The sequence below is a fragment of the Nelumbo nucifera genome, chromosome 1 (genome assembly GCF_055504915.1).
Source record: "Nelumbo nucifera cultivar China Antique chromosome 1, China Antique-T2T, whole genome shotgun sequence".
In the NCBI taxonomy this organism is placed as follows: Eukaryota; Viridiplantae; Streptophyta; class Magnoliopsida; order Proteales; family Nelumbonaceae; genus Nelumbo; species Nelumbo nucifera.
The window spans coordinates 44,025,138-44,041,281 of record NC_142649.1 but is presented as its reverse complement, the minus strand read 5'-3'; positions in this window follow the sequence as shown (position 1 = coordinate 44,041,281).

Sequence of the window (16,144 nt, the reverse complement as noted above, 5' to 3'; positions counted from 1 at the left end):
TCAAATTATACTAATTGGGTTTTAAATTTTGTTTTAGTAATAAAATCATAAGCTTAATTTATAATTCTCAGCTGGTTGGTTTTAATTCTTAAATTGATGGTTTTTGTCTTTTAGATCTTGATTATTCCACGTATACCTTGTTTCTTCTTTCTCTAAATATTGGTACTAAATGTAGTCTTGTGAATATTCAACTTTCTATGTAGTTGCACAAATATTTATGCCATATCTGTATAAAAAATATTAGAGGTTGGTTCATCCTTGATAACTTCGACTTTGGTGTTAGCATTGATTATATTAAAGAAAAATTAACCAAGTCTAAGAAAAAGGGTATTATTAGAAGTAATGAACTTACTGATACATGTGGTCCATTCCCTACTCTTTTATATGGTGATCTAACAAGAAAATTAAGGTGGTCTAATCTGATTGTAATGGTGAATACTACCGTAGATATGATAAGATTGGACTAAAGTTCCTTTTAGAATTCTTAGGTATAGTTGCATAGTACATACACCATGCCACCATTATGAATTGGGATCTGTTCACCGTTTGGGAACATCTCCCATGAATAATAACACAAAAGTACGGGAGATGTTCCCCTGGGATGTACCTGTGAGGAGTAGATGACTCTACCATTATAAGTAAAACTGTGTTTGGTTTGAAGGAAAAAGTAGGGAAAGGAAGAAAAAGGTAAAAAAACCTTTACAAACCTTGTATATAGGTTTTCCCTACCTTTCCCTTCCTTTTTATACCTTTTGCTTTAAACCAAGCCTAAGTCAATCCAATGAGGTGACGTAAAAATCATTTTCATGAGACACAAAAAATGACGAGTTCCATGCTCTTTGCCGTATGCCACATCAATGGTATTGATGGGGCGAACAACCTTTTCCATTCTTGTCGTCCACCAATAATCTGTGAAGGAAATCCATGTACTTATATACAAAACAATTCTAGGTCAAGTCATCATAATTTCAAGTGACCCAACCAGTTAAGGGTGCTCCTTTTTCCTTCCTCACTCCCTGCTTTTGTGCCAGTAGTCCCTTGTCGGTAGCCTGCCCTGGATAGGCCCCACCTAGAAGAATCTACAGTGCATGAAATGCCACATCAACCATCCATTTCTAATCAAACGTTGAGTCAAATTCCAACAGAGTGATGGGTGCCATTCCCTATGTAAGTATACCTATGGGGCATTATCCTTTACTCTAGTTAGATAGAGACAATTTCTTATTCTTCTGTTCTACCTCATATTTTTTAGACCTCCCGTTTAGTTTGATGGGTTTCGCCCAATGTTCTAAATATTAAAACGTATCAAGGTGTATCAGTCAATACGTATCGGTGACCTTCGATACATCTCTACAGTGGGTATTTCAGGGTCTGACCTGGTTTAGAGAGTAGATAACTTTAAATCAATCCTTCCAATCAATTTAAAAAAAAAACCAAAAAAAAGAATAAGTGCAGCTTGATATCAATATTTAAAACCTTGGTTTCATTATTCTTGATGACAAGGGATGACAATGATGATGATAATGGCGTCCTCCATAAGTTTGGTCTATGAATCATGCACCCATTTCCTTAACACAAGAAATTGGGCCCAATTATAATGGAAATTTTACCATACATTTATGGGATGTTCTCTAATTTTGTATGATTTCATTTTTGAAAGCAAAAATGCCCCCATATTATAAAAAAAATTATGAATTTATTGGTGTGGCAGTTGATAAATAACCCTAAGATTACATTTGGGTTAGAGTGGATTTGGAATTAGGGGGCTATAAATCTTTAGGTGCTGTAGCAGAATATGAAAAATGTACGAAGCCATGCTTCCATGTTCTTTGTCAAGGCCAATCAGTTTTATCTCCACAAAATCAAGTTGGAAAAAAAAACTAACCCAACCCGAATCTCAATCTCCCACAATTTAGACTTTAACCAATCAAAACCGCCCCATGAGTTTTGATGAATTCTCAGGTGTACAATTTAGTACAAAGCGTTAAGCAAAGGAGATCCAAACTCATCCAACCCATCATTGCAATTTGTAACTGTCTATGTGACATTCAAAATTTAACAAATGCTACCCAAGTTGCACCCTTACTGTGGGCAAGAATTTAATGCAACCTATGATGATGTTACATGATTACAGGCTATAAGCGTGATGTTTTTGACCTCATACAAGGAATATAAGTTGTGAAGGCTATTTTCCAAGTAGTTCAATTTTATTTGCATTAATACAAATATATGAGTGAAAATAAGAAGAGTGTATTACAGTTCACTTTTTGAGACACAATTACTCAGGGCCTGTTTGTTTGTTTTGCTTTTTTTTTGGGATTTTGAGGGGGGATAGTCAATGGGATTTTGATCTTACTGACCAAGATACCCATATTCTTTTTTCAGATTTATGTGGGATCTACAGAAAATTTATTTTTCCTGGGGTAAGTGATACCCATGGATAAGTAACTTTCCTACCTAAGGGGAGAAAGTTGTCAACACTTGGATGGAACAAAATTACCCTTTTAATAATGGATTATTATGGATAAAATGGTCATTATCATATTTACTTGAGAAATGAAAGAACATGAGTAAATGCACTTACGTAGCAGAGTATTTTCCAAGAAGCACTTACCAGGGTAAGTGCATTTACCCTAGTAAATAATTTCTCGAAATGCAAACAAAGCCTCAATGTAATGTAGGGGTAGCTTAGAACATATGATAAAGGCTATAGCCCAAGCCCAACCTAAACCCTAGGCTTGAAATATAAGTCCAAGTCCAAGTATTAAAGGCCCCGCTAGGCTTTGGGCCTATTACAATACATTACAAATAATATAGATAACATTTTATTATATGAAATATAACATATTTATAAAATATGTTATATAATTATATAATATAATATATATTGTATATTATATATCATATTTACTTTACAGCTCTATGTCTTTGGGTGTGAGTGATAGATAGATAGATAGATATACTACCATGGCATATGATCTACTAACCCCTCTAGTGTCCACATTTCCATCGTCTTGTTTTAGTGTAAATACTAGGGTATAACAAGAAAAGTTGTATAAATGATGAAATTATGAAAATATACATATGTTTGAAGGATTGGCTAAATGTAGATGACAAACTACAAGATCAAGGACATAGTACTTCAAGTTATGGTTCACTAGATGATGAAGATCAAGATCGAGGAGATGGAGGAGGTGGAACTAAAAGAAAATATTGAAGTTATAATTTTTTGAATATTCAATAATTATATAATATTTTTAAAATTATTATATTTTTTTAATTTTATTTAAAAGTTATTTGTGAATTTTTCAATCCCATTGTAAATTTTCATTTTCAATTTTGTTATACTATTTATTCCAATTCCATTGTATTTTTTAATTCAATTTTATTACTTCATATATGATCAATTGTATACATTAAATTCAAATGGAATAAATTTTTTGAAATTTTATTTTCAATTTTTTGTTTATTTTGGTAAGTGTTTATTTTCCAAAATTTTTGTTATTTTATAACTAGCAAAAAAAAAAAAAAGTAAACAAAAAAGGGAACAAGCCCATGACCCAGTATGACCAAGGGCCCATGGAACAGGCCTGCCTGGTCTCGGGCTGCAGGCTGTGTTTGTCTTTCCCTTTTGAGGGATTCCAAACTAGGTAAGCACGGCCTTTTATAGTGCAGGTGGCCTGCAACGATCCACTTTACACCTCTACACCTATACTAAATTAGAGCATTTTGCAAGCCATGTATACAAGAAAAAAAAATTAGTATTTGATCACCAATCAAAAAAAAAAAAAAAAAAAGAAAAGAGAAATATGAATTCTTAGCTTTGCTCAAAAGAAGCCAGCTCATCAAACTAGGCCCCTAATTTGGACTAACTGAGTGGTGGTTCTAGTTGATACGTTAGCCAGATAGTCCTAAGCGGAGATGTGGATTCAAGTCTCCCTACCTGTTACCACCTACCTTGAAAATTACTAGTGTATTGCATTAAAATACCAAAAATATAAAAGTGCATATTTTTAAACACTTATCGAAAAAGATGCTTATTTTAGGCCGGGACCACATCAATAACCACCTCTCTGCATTTCTAAAATAAGGGCCCATTTTGAATAAGCTGAAAATGTTGACTCATTTCTGGCCCATCTTAACCCCCCAAATAATTTTCAAAATGCTTATACCATCCTCGTTTAAATTAAACACTTTTTCACCAAATAATTATAAGCAGTTATTAGGATAAACAATTAGGCTATAATCACTTTTTTCCGCTTTATGGGACTACACAATTAGGGATATTCATCCCTATTCCCTTCTGAGCCCAGATCTTTTGTCCACGAGAATTCTGTCCACGTTTATCTACAATGCACTACTCTTATGCGTGAATTAGGAACATCTCCCCCGCATAATATTATATAGGAGGATGAGATATTCTCTATGAATGATTGCGATGTTATGTGGATAGAGTTTGTGTGGACAGACAATCCGGACTCGACTCCTCCCTTACCCCCTGGTGGCAGCAAGATTTGATCCCTACAACGAGTCAGAAATCCTAGTAACTGAACCACCACAAGTTACTCTTAACCTATACTTATTTATCAAATATAAGCACTCCTAAAAGGGAACCAGAGCCGAACAGAAAATGAAAATTCCTATTTATTAATTGAACCAAGATGTTTGAGATGGGGCCCATATTGGTCAAAGTACGAAGATACCAATTAAGACTACAAGATGCTTCTAGCTATTACATACACTTCCAAGCAATTTGGAAAATCGTTATTGGCGTATATCAACATGATTGCTAGATATCATGGTTTACATCATAGGCGTCTTCCATTGACTTCTCTGCAAGCAAACGATTGCTAGATATCTCCATCTCTCTCTGCCTTCAATTTAATTAACACTGTGGTCTCATGCTAGCATCTAGCAACTTTCATCTTCCATTGATCCATCCCTTTCCGTGGCCTGAAATTTGTGGTCCCTTTTAGGTCTGGTCCACCTCGGGTCATTTTTATCCCTTGCAAAGTCCAACATAGAACGCTTGTGGACCCAAATCCTTTTTCTTTTCTTTTTTTTTTTTTCTCAAGTAAAAAATGGCAAGAAGACTAGATAACAAGGTCAATTAAAAGATCTATGGTTTGATTTGTCTATTTTTTATCCACATCTCTATCAACCCAGGGTTAAAGGCTTGTAGGTTTTATCTAGAAATTGTTTCTAAACTAATCATGAGTGCGGTTAAAAAAGAACAGAACAATAAACTGATATTACAGAGCATGTATTTCTTAATACCACCCACATCATCTACACACAACAAATAATGTTTTCAAAAGGTTAAGGTAATGGCCTGAATCATGCTTTTTAAAATTCGATCACCGGGTCCGTTCTAACAGAAAAATAAAATAAAAAATAAAAAATTTTCAAAAAAATAAAAAAAAAGTCAAAACCGTTCGAACGATTCGAACAATTAACCGCCCGATTTAACAGTTTGCTGACCAAAATCAACGATTTTGAGGGGAATTCTGACTTTTGGGGAAAACGGAACCAACCAGGTGACCAGTTCCCAGATTTTCCAGTCCGACCATCCGGTCCAGTCCAGTTTTGAAAACCATGGCCTGAATGGGCCATCATTGAACATGAGAAATATGGGTATAAGGAATCCATCTAACAGAAGACTATGCATCAAACAAGGGGTTTGGAGCTTAAGCCTTGAGGCAGTTTGGGGCAGTATTTGTGTGCCTTGTCTCAAGGCGTACACTTCCCTCTAGACTTGTGCACTTGACCAAATGAGAGGACTGGATTGAGCATATATAATGACAGGCCCAAGTTCATGTTTGTAACAATGTTTCAGGCCAAAGTCCCCTACACACATGTGACTCATTTACATTCAAATATCTGTTATTCCAATGATTTAAACAAAATGAATACGTATCAAATTTTGATTAGTGGTAATTCAAGAACAGAGCCTACTAGACATGTGTCAAATTCTGATTAGTGGTAGTTCAAGAAAAGAACCCACTAACATGGAGAGTGGAGTCTACCACCATGTAGAGTTGTGAGAAGTGGGAAGCTCCCACTTTCAATCCTTTCCTAAAAAAAAAAAAAGAAACTGTGTTATTAATTAATGTTAACTACTAAACTAATTAATTAATTCTAGCTATTGGTTACTAATAATAATTATTGTTAATTACTAATTAATTATTGTTAACTACTTCTAATTAATTAATTTCAGCTATTAATTACTAATAATAATTACTTACTGATAATAATTAATTACTGAAAATTATTTCTTATAATAATTACTGCTAATACTTAATTACTGATAATTTATTACTCACAATACTGTTCATTATTAATTCGAAATGATGATTAATTAATGATAATTAATAAATAATTTCATAATGGTAATTAATAATTCGAAAATAATCATTTAATTATTTATATTATAATTATTATCAGAAATTAAAATTCATACATTTATATGAAATAATTAATTATATTATTATAAGCAATTATAATTAATAATATTATATTAGTTAATACAATTATATTATTATTATTATCAATAATTATAATTAATTATTACTAATACTAATGATGATAATTATTACTTTGGAATGTTAATTAGTTAATGATAATTAATAATTATTTTAATAAATTTAATTATTAATTGGGATATAATCATTTTATATTAATATTAATTATTTTACTAAAAATCGTATTTATAACAAATTAATTACTTAATAAAAATAAAAATAAAATAATAATAATAATAATAATACTTTAATATTACTGATTTCAAAATCAATACACACATAATAAGAATATATTTTTAGTTAATAATAATAATATACTTATAATTATTACTGAATTCATAATTATTAATATATTATTAATCTATTAATAATACTCGTTTATTAAAAAATTGTTAATAGCAAAATTTAATTACTTAAAATTATTTGCTGAAATTACACATTTTAATTCGGATAGATAAATAATTAATAATTTTAATTTGTTAAAATCATTATTTACTGAATAGTTTTAAATACTCTTTGATTAATGACCTTATTTTTCAATAATTGGTTTTTTATGTTCAATAATGTTTTTTTCAAAAATCCAAATAATTTTTCATTTGCAATGCTCACCATTTTATTTTTCTCTTATTCAGTTTCTCAAAAGATAAAAAATAAATTAATGTTATTTACCTATTTTTATCAAATTATGTATTTATCAAGTTGTTGTCATTCATGATGACGATGGTGATGAGTCAACTTTTTGAGAGAGAGGAGTACTAATAATAATTAACGACTTCTAACTAATTAATTTCAGCTATTAATTACTAATAATAATAACTCATTGATAATATTTAGTTACTGATAATAATTTCTTATAATTAATAACGATTTTCATAATGGTAATTAATAATTCGAAAATAATCATTTTATATTTATATTAACTCATATTAATTATTTTGAAAATAAATATTTAATTTTAATTATTTATATTAGAATTATTATCAGAAATTATAATTCATACATTTATATGACATAATTAATTATATTATCATTATTAGTCATTATAATTAATACCTATATTACTTAATATAATTATACATTTATATTATTATTATCAATAGTTATAATTAATTATTACTAATAATAATGATTCCTGATAAAATTTAATTACTGATTATTAATTCCTTAATTATAACAATGATAATTATTATTTCGGAATGTTAATTAATTAGTGATAATTAATAAGTATTTTAATAATGTTAATTATTAATAGGGATAAAATCATTTTATATTTATATTAATTCATATTAATTATTTTATAAATATATAATTAGTGCTACTTATTTACATTATTATTATTATAAGTAATTATAATTAATACTATTATTATTCTCCAATAAATATTTCATTTGGTTAAAGTTAAATTATAAACTTTCAATTATCCATTATTGTTAAACTAAAAGAAATATAAAAGCAATTATTATTTCAGGAATTAACTAAAAGCATAATTATAACAAATTAATTATGGTTAAATTAAAGTAATAAACAGTTCAAGTTGAATTTAATGACTCGTATAATTTTACGGGTTTGATATATAAGGGTCAATTTATGTGGACCCGTAGACTGTATGTGTGTCTTAAAAAATGACATTTTATAAACAGTAATAAAAATCATTATTGTTTATATATATATATATATATATATATATATATATATAAACTTCCCCGTACTTAGTACGGGATCATTCACTAGTTGGTATATTAAAATAGAGACTTTATGGTGTATTTCAAAGTCTATTTTACGGCACATTAAATCAAAATTTCAACCAAGTACTTTAAAGATATGACCTGGTCTACATTGGTTTATATTTCACAACTGTGGTGTTCCTACCTTTCATTGGTTTACATTTCACAAGGTATACTTTAATTTTATATAACCAAAGGTGTATTTATTAGTAAATATTTTAACCAAGTTAAAAGGTGTCATTGTCATATATTGCTTTATCACTGGTTCATTCAAAGTTCCATCTTTCACATTTGAGTTATGTTTCACTAATTTCCAGATAATGCGCTAGCTAAAAATTTTGCCCTAAAATAGGTACTCCCATTGGAAAAGGAAGAAACTCTGCTTAAAAGGTCAAAAAATTAAAACAGTATTTGCCAACCTGCAGATATCTCTTTAATTTGTAGTCTCCATTGCACGAGAGAGATATACTATATATGCAAAGATGAATGAAAACTTGATAGCACAACTTTGGGTTTGATTTCTAAGATTCATTGACTGTCATTTCAAGGACCACGGTCTAAAACCACATATGACTACAAATATTATTGAGGATAGGGCTAATGTCACGTGACAAGTAGTAGTGCATTTTGGTTTCTCTCCTATTTTCTCTCATTGTAAACTCTATAACGATAATGTTGTACTTCTATTTGAATTCTATTATGAATACACGGTTCTGGGTGGAGCCAACCCCCGACCCGAGCCAATTTATTCTTTCCATTGTTTTTGTGTGTGATTCGAACATGGTGTCAGAGCCACATCGGTAATACCTTCCAGCAACAACACCGGTCACTCAGTAGAATTAAAACAAAAAGAATAGAGTGAACAAGATAATATAAATAAAGGAGCAACTCTAGGATTCAGTGCGACTTTCGACTGATCTTATGTATGTATATATTGATTAGAGCAAGAGTTTGATTAGAATTATGATTGTACAGGATAAGTGAGCCCCTAATCCTGATAGAGGTTATCTTAGGATTATCCTAATCCTGATTTAATATTGTTAATACACCCCCTCAAGTTGAACGGGGCAACGTGATTGTGAATACATCAGCATCTTGATCAGAAGAAGGAATGTGCCAAATTTGAAGTTGCTTTTTGGTAGACAAGTAGGGGTGTAAACGGATCAGATTAGGCAATATCCGAATTCGAATCCGATTAGAAACTCCGATATCTAAATTTGATTCGATATCCAATGAATATTGAAAATTAATATCTGAATTTGAATCTGATTAAATATTCGAATATTCGATTTGATTCGATTTTGATTAATTAATTATTTAGATAATTAATAAATATATAAAATAAATATTTTATTGATATAAAATATATAAATATATAAATTATTTATATAACTTAATTATTATATATAAATTATATAAAATATTTTATATATTATGTATAAGAATTAAATAATTGGTCGAATTTGGATATTTATTGAATCGAATCAGGTCATACCCGAATTTGAATCCAATTAACTATTCAATAAGAATAAGATAACTTGTTTACTGGCATACCTTGTTTACTGCAAAGGAGATATCCAACCTTGTTAAAGTGATGCATTGGAGAGTACTAACCACACTCCAATATTCTGTAGGATCAGAAAGAGGCATGCTAGAGAACTTCGATAGTTTTATTGAAGTAGCCATAGGAGTGGAGACGGATTTGATGCCATCAAGATGAGTGTGAAGAAGTAATTCAAAAATGTACTCCCATTAAGATAAATGTAAGCCAGAAGAATTGTACTGAGCCTCAATGCCAAGAAAATAGTGCAAGGTACCCAAATCTTTCAACAGAAAGATATTAGATAAAGAGGCCAAAAAGTGATCAATCGTAGTGGACGAGTTCCTGGTGAGAATAATGTCATCAACATAAATGAGAATAAATAATTTAGTGTCACCACGATAAAAAATAAACAGAGAAGGATCAGCAGTAGAATTTTGAAAACCCATATACAAAAGAGTACTACTAAGTCAAGAATACTAGGCTCTAGGAGATTGCTTGAGACCATACAAAGCCTTAGGAAGTTGGCAGACATGATTAGGGCAAGAAGGATCTTCAAACCCTTTGGATTGTCCAACATAGATGTCCTCATCTAGAAGGCCATGTAAGAAGGCATTGTTGATATCCAGTTGATGAACCAATCAATTGTGAGAGAGAGAAAGGGAAAGTATGGTACGAATAGTTACTAGTTTAATGACTGGACTAAACGTGTCAAAAAAGTCAAGACCCAGGATTTGATTAAAGCCTTATGCCACAAGGCAAGCTTTATAGAAGTTGAGGGTACCATCTGGATGTCTCATTGTTTTAAATACCCATTTAGTGCTGATAACATTCATATTAGAATATTAAGGAACAAGTTCTCAAGTCCCATTACTAATTAGAGCATTATATTCTTTCTGCATAGCATCACGCCAATGAGGGGATTTCATGGCCTCAGTGTGAGAATGAGGTTTTGCCTCTTGGGAAGTAAGAAAAGAGATAATGGAGTTAGGGAGAGGGTACCTCAAGATCTGATGAGAATGAACTAGTAATGTGCTATCCATGGAACGTGTGATCGTAGAATGGGAATGAGCCAGGGCCTAAATGACTAGTGCATTATCAAGAATATCTTGAATGTTGCAAAATCGAACAGGAGTAGTTACCGAAGTGATAGGTTGCTGAGTCAGAGTAGATTCTACCATGCTGGATGGAGTCGGAGAGGAATCGGAAGGTGCAGTATGTAAAGGACTTGGCAATTGGCGGCTTCTAGTGAGGGAGAAATATTTGTAGAATTGGAATGCCGAGGTGGTGCTAAAATAAAAGTCCCAGTGGTGAAAGGGACCTCCAGAGCTGAAGATGATGTGGAATACCCATAAATAAGGATTCATAAAAAATAACATGTCTTGCAATAAATAATCTTTTAGAAGCCGGATGAAAACAACGATACCCCTTATGAATGTGGTTGTACTGAGCACCACATAAGGAGATCGACCATGAAGAGAGGCAGTAGGAAGCCTATTAATTAGATAAACTACAGTTTTTGCCACATCTACCCAAAAGGAATGCGAGAGATTCAGGAGGCCAATAGAGAGAGGGTTGATTTGATGATGTGTTGGTGCTTCCGTTCAACCATTCCGTTCTATTCATGAGTGTGAGAGTAGGTGACATGATGAGTGATACCTTGTGACTCCAAATATTTGGATAATTTGTGATATTCTCCTCCCTAATCGGATTGAAAAGACCAAATTTTGGAATTGAATTACGCTTCCACATGCCACTTAAATTTTAGAAAAATATCAAACAATTGACTTTTGACTCATAGGATAAATCCATAAAAATTTTGAATAATTATAAAAAAATAAAATATAATAGCAATGCCCACTATTTGATTTAATTGAGGCTAGTCCCTATACATCTAAAAAAATCAATTCTAAAGGTCTCCTAGACTAAAAAGATGAAAACTGCAAAGATAACCTATGATTTTTACCCATTTGACAAGACTCACAAATTGAGCTAAGTGACTTATCCGAATTGTAAGGAAGACCAAACTGAGAAATAGCCTATCACACGATCTGAAGAGCTACATGTCCTAACCGTAAATGCCGGCCTTAAACTGTGGTTCGCTCCCCAATCAACGCCCATGGAGATGATTGATGTGGAGATAGTGGCAGAAGATGGGAAGTGGTATAGACCATCTCTATTAACCCCTCGTAGGAGAATTCTCCCGTATAATCCTTCACAAAACAACAATCACGATGGAATTCAAAATACACATAATTATCTCTAGTGAAGCAATTGACAGAGATCAGATTTTTAAATATTGCGGGAGCATGACAAATATTATTTAAACTGAAAGCAAACTGATTGAATTGAAGAGAAGAATTCCTAGTATGAAGTATGTGCAAACCTTGCCAATTACCAACTTTAACTTGATCATAACCCATATACTTTGACCGGTTCTGTAAATTGTCAATGTTTGGAGTCATGTAGTGAGTAGCACCCGAATCCAAATACCAAGTTGGGTCAAATGTCAAGTTCCCATTATGGGGGTTGACGAACTGGTACTAAGGAGCCTACAAACCTCCATAGAATGCTAAAGGATCATTAGATGAGTTATCATTCTGGAAACCAAACACATACCTGGCTTTCCAACACTGTAGTGTACCATGACCATTTTTATTGCAAAGTGGCAAACAATATTAGGAATTTTATTGCTGCGTCCTCCATTGGGAAACCACTGTTGTTGATTAAAATTATTTTGATAAAATTATTGATGACTGAATGGAAAGGGTCCTCGACCCCTACCCCTTTTGTGACCACTATTAAAATTAGGAAACTATTGGTTGGGTTTATCTTGATGTGAGGAATTTTTATTTTTTGTACCAACAAAATTAGCATTAATAGATCCATCATTCAGAGAACGAGATTGCTCATTGAGCCAATTTTCATGGTTGAGTAATGATCCCATAATGTCTTGAATACCAAGACTATCAACATCAGGATGATTTGTAAGAGCAATAACAACGATATCATATTCACTATCAAGACTAATGAGAATAAAAAGAACGAGATCATATTTGGTTATCGGTTCATAGATAGTGGAGAGACTATCTAAGATTGATTTGCCCATTGAATGTATGTAGAGATGGATATAGATTCCTTTTTAGACTCTAAAGTTGTATTCTCAATTGTAGAATCCTCGACCTAAAGTAGGTCAAATAGCTTTTCACTAGTGTTCCCCAAACTTCTATTGAGGTTGAGAGTCCGACCACTTGCACCATCACACCTTCATTGAGTGATGAAACTAACCAACTCAACATGAGCTGATTAAGATCACACTATCATTCGAACTCTGGATTTGGAATGGTTCTGGTTCCATTTGGATTTTCAATCTCCTGAGGTGGCGGTTTCTTCTTGCCTTCTACCATCTCCATCAGATGATGATGTCTCTGAATCGGTAGAAACTATGCTCGCCAGAGTAGGTAATTATCACTTCACAATTTAATTGGGAGATAATGTAGAACATTTTGAATTGAAGGAACTGAAGAGCTTCCATTCGACATAACTCCACTGCTACCCATATTGGAGGTTACATTTCTTGCTTCTGGATCAGTGGCCATAAGCTTTAATACCAAGTTAAAATGAAAAGAATTGAGAAAACAAGATAATAAATAAAGAAGAAACTCTATGATTCAATGTGACTTTCAACTGATCCTAGGTATGCATTTATATTGATTAGAGTTAGAGTTAGAGTTTGATTACAATTATGATTGTACAAGATAAGTGAGATGTAACAAGTAGCATAGACTAGGACTCTAAGGAGTGTGATTATCCTAGTCTTATCCTAATCATGATAGAGATTATCTCAGGATTATCCTAATCCTAGTCTAATGCTACTAACAAGTAGGAGCTGCTAAGAGCAATACTAGCCAACTCATTGCTTCCTTTTATAACTACAGAGTCTGCCGCTACTATGCCAAATATTACTCACTATTTACTTATAAAACTAAATATGAGAATTATCTACTATGGCATGTACAATTGCTCCCAATTATCATAACTCCAAAATTAATGATTGTCAGCACCCAATTTTTGCTCAATCCCTTCACCCTACCTCTATGTACCCTCCTTTTAGACCCCAAAAACATAGAAACATGAGACTTTCCAAAACCTCAAATACCCTCTTTTGACACAATCTGTGGGACAAATAAGAACCTTGAGATCAACATCAATGTCTAATCAAACACCACCCCTAGGCGTTACACATAAATTTTCATGACTAAACTCCAAAGATCCATTATTCATCATGCCAACTCCCTTTCTAACGGCCCCGATCTACGCGATATTCAAACTCTAACTCCACAAAATTAAATCCAACACACACCTCACATCAAGATCATTAGGAAGTAGTCAACTAGCGAATCCCACCACAAATCTATGATGTTCAACCACAAAAACTCCAACATCCCATTTTAATGGCCCTGAATGATTACCAAGACCGACCATATCTTTCTCATATCAGAACTATCTACTTGATGCCTCACCTTAAAACGTGCCTACCCACCATCCATTATCCCAACTTCATATGAACGATCAGACCTTACCATTGTATTCTGAGACCCAAAAAACCCCAACATGTCAAACTTCACAACCAAACACCTCCATAAATGTCTCCTAGATTGAAAAGAAGAAGACTGCAAAGATAACCTATGATTTTTACCCATTTGACAAGACACACAAATTGAGCTAAGTGACTTGTCTAAACTGTAAGGAAGACCAAACTAAGAAATAACCTATCACACAATCCAAAGATCTGCATGTCCTAACCGTAAATGCCAGCCTTGAACCGTGGTTCACTCCCCAATCAACGCCTATGGAGATGATTGATGTGGAGACAGTGGCAGAAGATGGGAAGCAGTATAGACCATCTCTATTAACCCCTCGTAGGAGAATTCTCCTCATATAATCCTTCACAAAACAACAATCACAATGGAAATCAAAATATACATCATTATCTCTAGTGAAGCAACTGACAGAGAGCAGATTTTTACATATTGCAGGAGCATGACAAATATCATTTTTACACATCATTATTTCCATTTCTTTGTAAATACTGATCTAACTCAATCTTAAAGAGAGGTCCGTAGAAAGAGAGAGAGGGGAACTAGAGAGGGACAAAGGGAGAGAGAGAGCTAGAAAGGAGGATGGAGAAGAGAGAAGAGAGCTCTTTCCTAGCCCATATATTAACTTCTATTCACCCAAAATTCAGAAGTACTTTGAACCTCAGATTCCAAACTTACCTCCTCCATTTTTAAGCAAAAGTTGTTGCAACCAGAAGCACTCCCTAGCTTAAGAACCCATTTAATCTTCATTGTATCTCATCCCTAGCTACTGGAAAACTTTTGACAAGGTACATACAAAAGGTAAGTCTTTCATTTTAACTTTTCAACCTGATTTCGTAATCTCTATTTTTTTTAGTTTTTTTTGGTTGTTTGAAGTTCTAAAATGTTGGAGAACCATCATTTGCAATTTATTCTTGACTAAAAATAAAGGCAGAGAGGCAAGGGTCTTAGGTAAACCAGTACCTAAGACTTGACAATATCACCTCAAAATTGGTGTTAAGAGAAGTTGAAAGCATTCTCCTCCAGACTTAAGAAATTCCTGCAGCCATTTCTGTTTATCTTCATTAGAAATTGAGGCTCAACAACTCCCATATTGGGTTGCTACAACAACTTAGAGAAAGGATGCCTAGTACCTTCCCTCTCCCAATCCTTGGGACCCAAATTCTCTCGGTTGTGTGCATTTTCCCATGGAGAACAGAGTCACTATCAAAGCGAGCAAATCAATTTTTTGAATCTAAAAATGAGGGCCCATTTCCTCTAAAAAATGGGTGGCGGCTCCATTTCTTTGAGTTGGCCATGAGTTTTCCGGAGTTTACAATTGGCGGCTCCACTAGGAATTATCAAGACCTTTATAGGGTGTTATTTGGGTCCAATTTCGCGATTTTTCTGTTATGTACTGAGAAGATTTAAGAATTTAAAACTTGTTGGGTTGCAATTCAAAATCGCATCTCAAGAAGGTTAGGCGTGATAGACATTCCCAATGCGATTCAAAAGCGTGTTTTAGCGTTTGTTGGCATGATAGATCTCTTCCTTGTACACCCAAAACCATTTCTGTGCCAAAATCGCAACCAAACTTTCACCTAAAATCGTTCTTGTGCCAAAATCACACCAAAAACTACACCTAAAATTGTACCTTTGCCAAAATCACATCTAAAACCACACCCAAAACCGTGTCTTCACCAAAATCATGATCAAGGTCTCACCCTAAACACATTCTTCAAAATCGTAATTCCTTTCACCCCATCACAACTTAGAAAT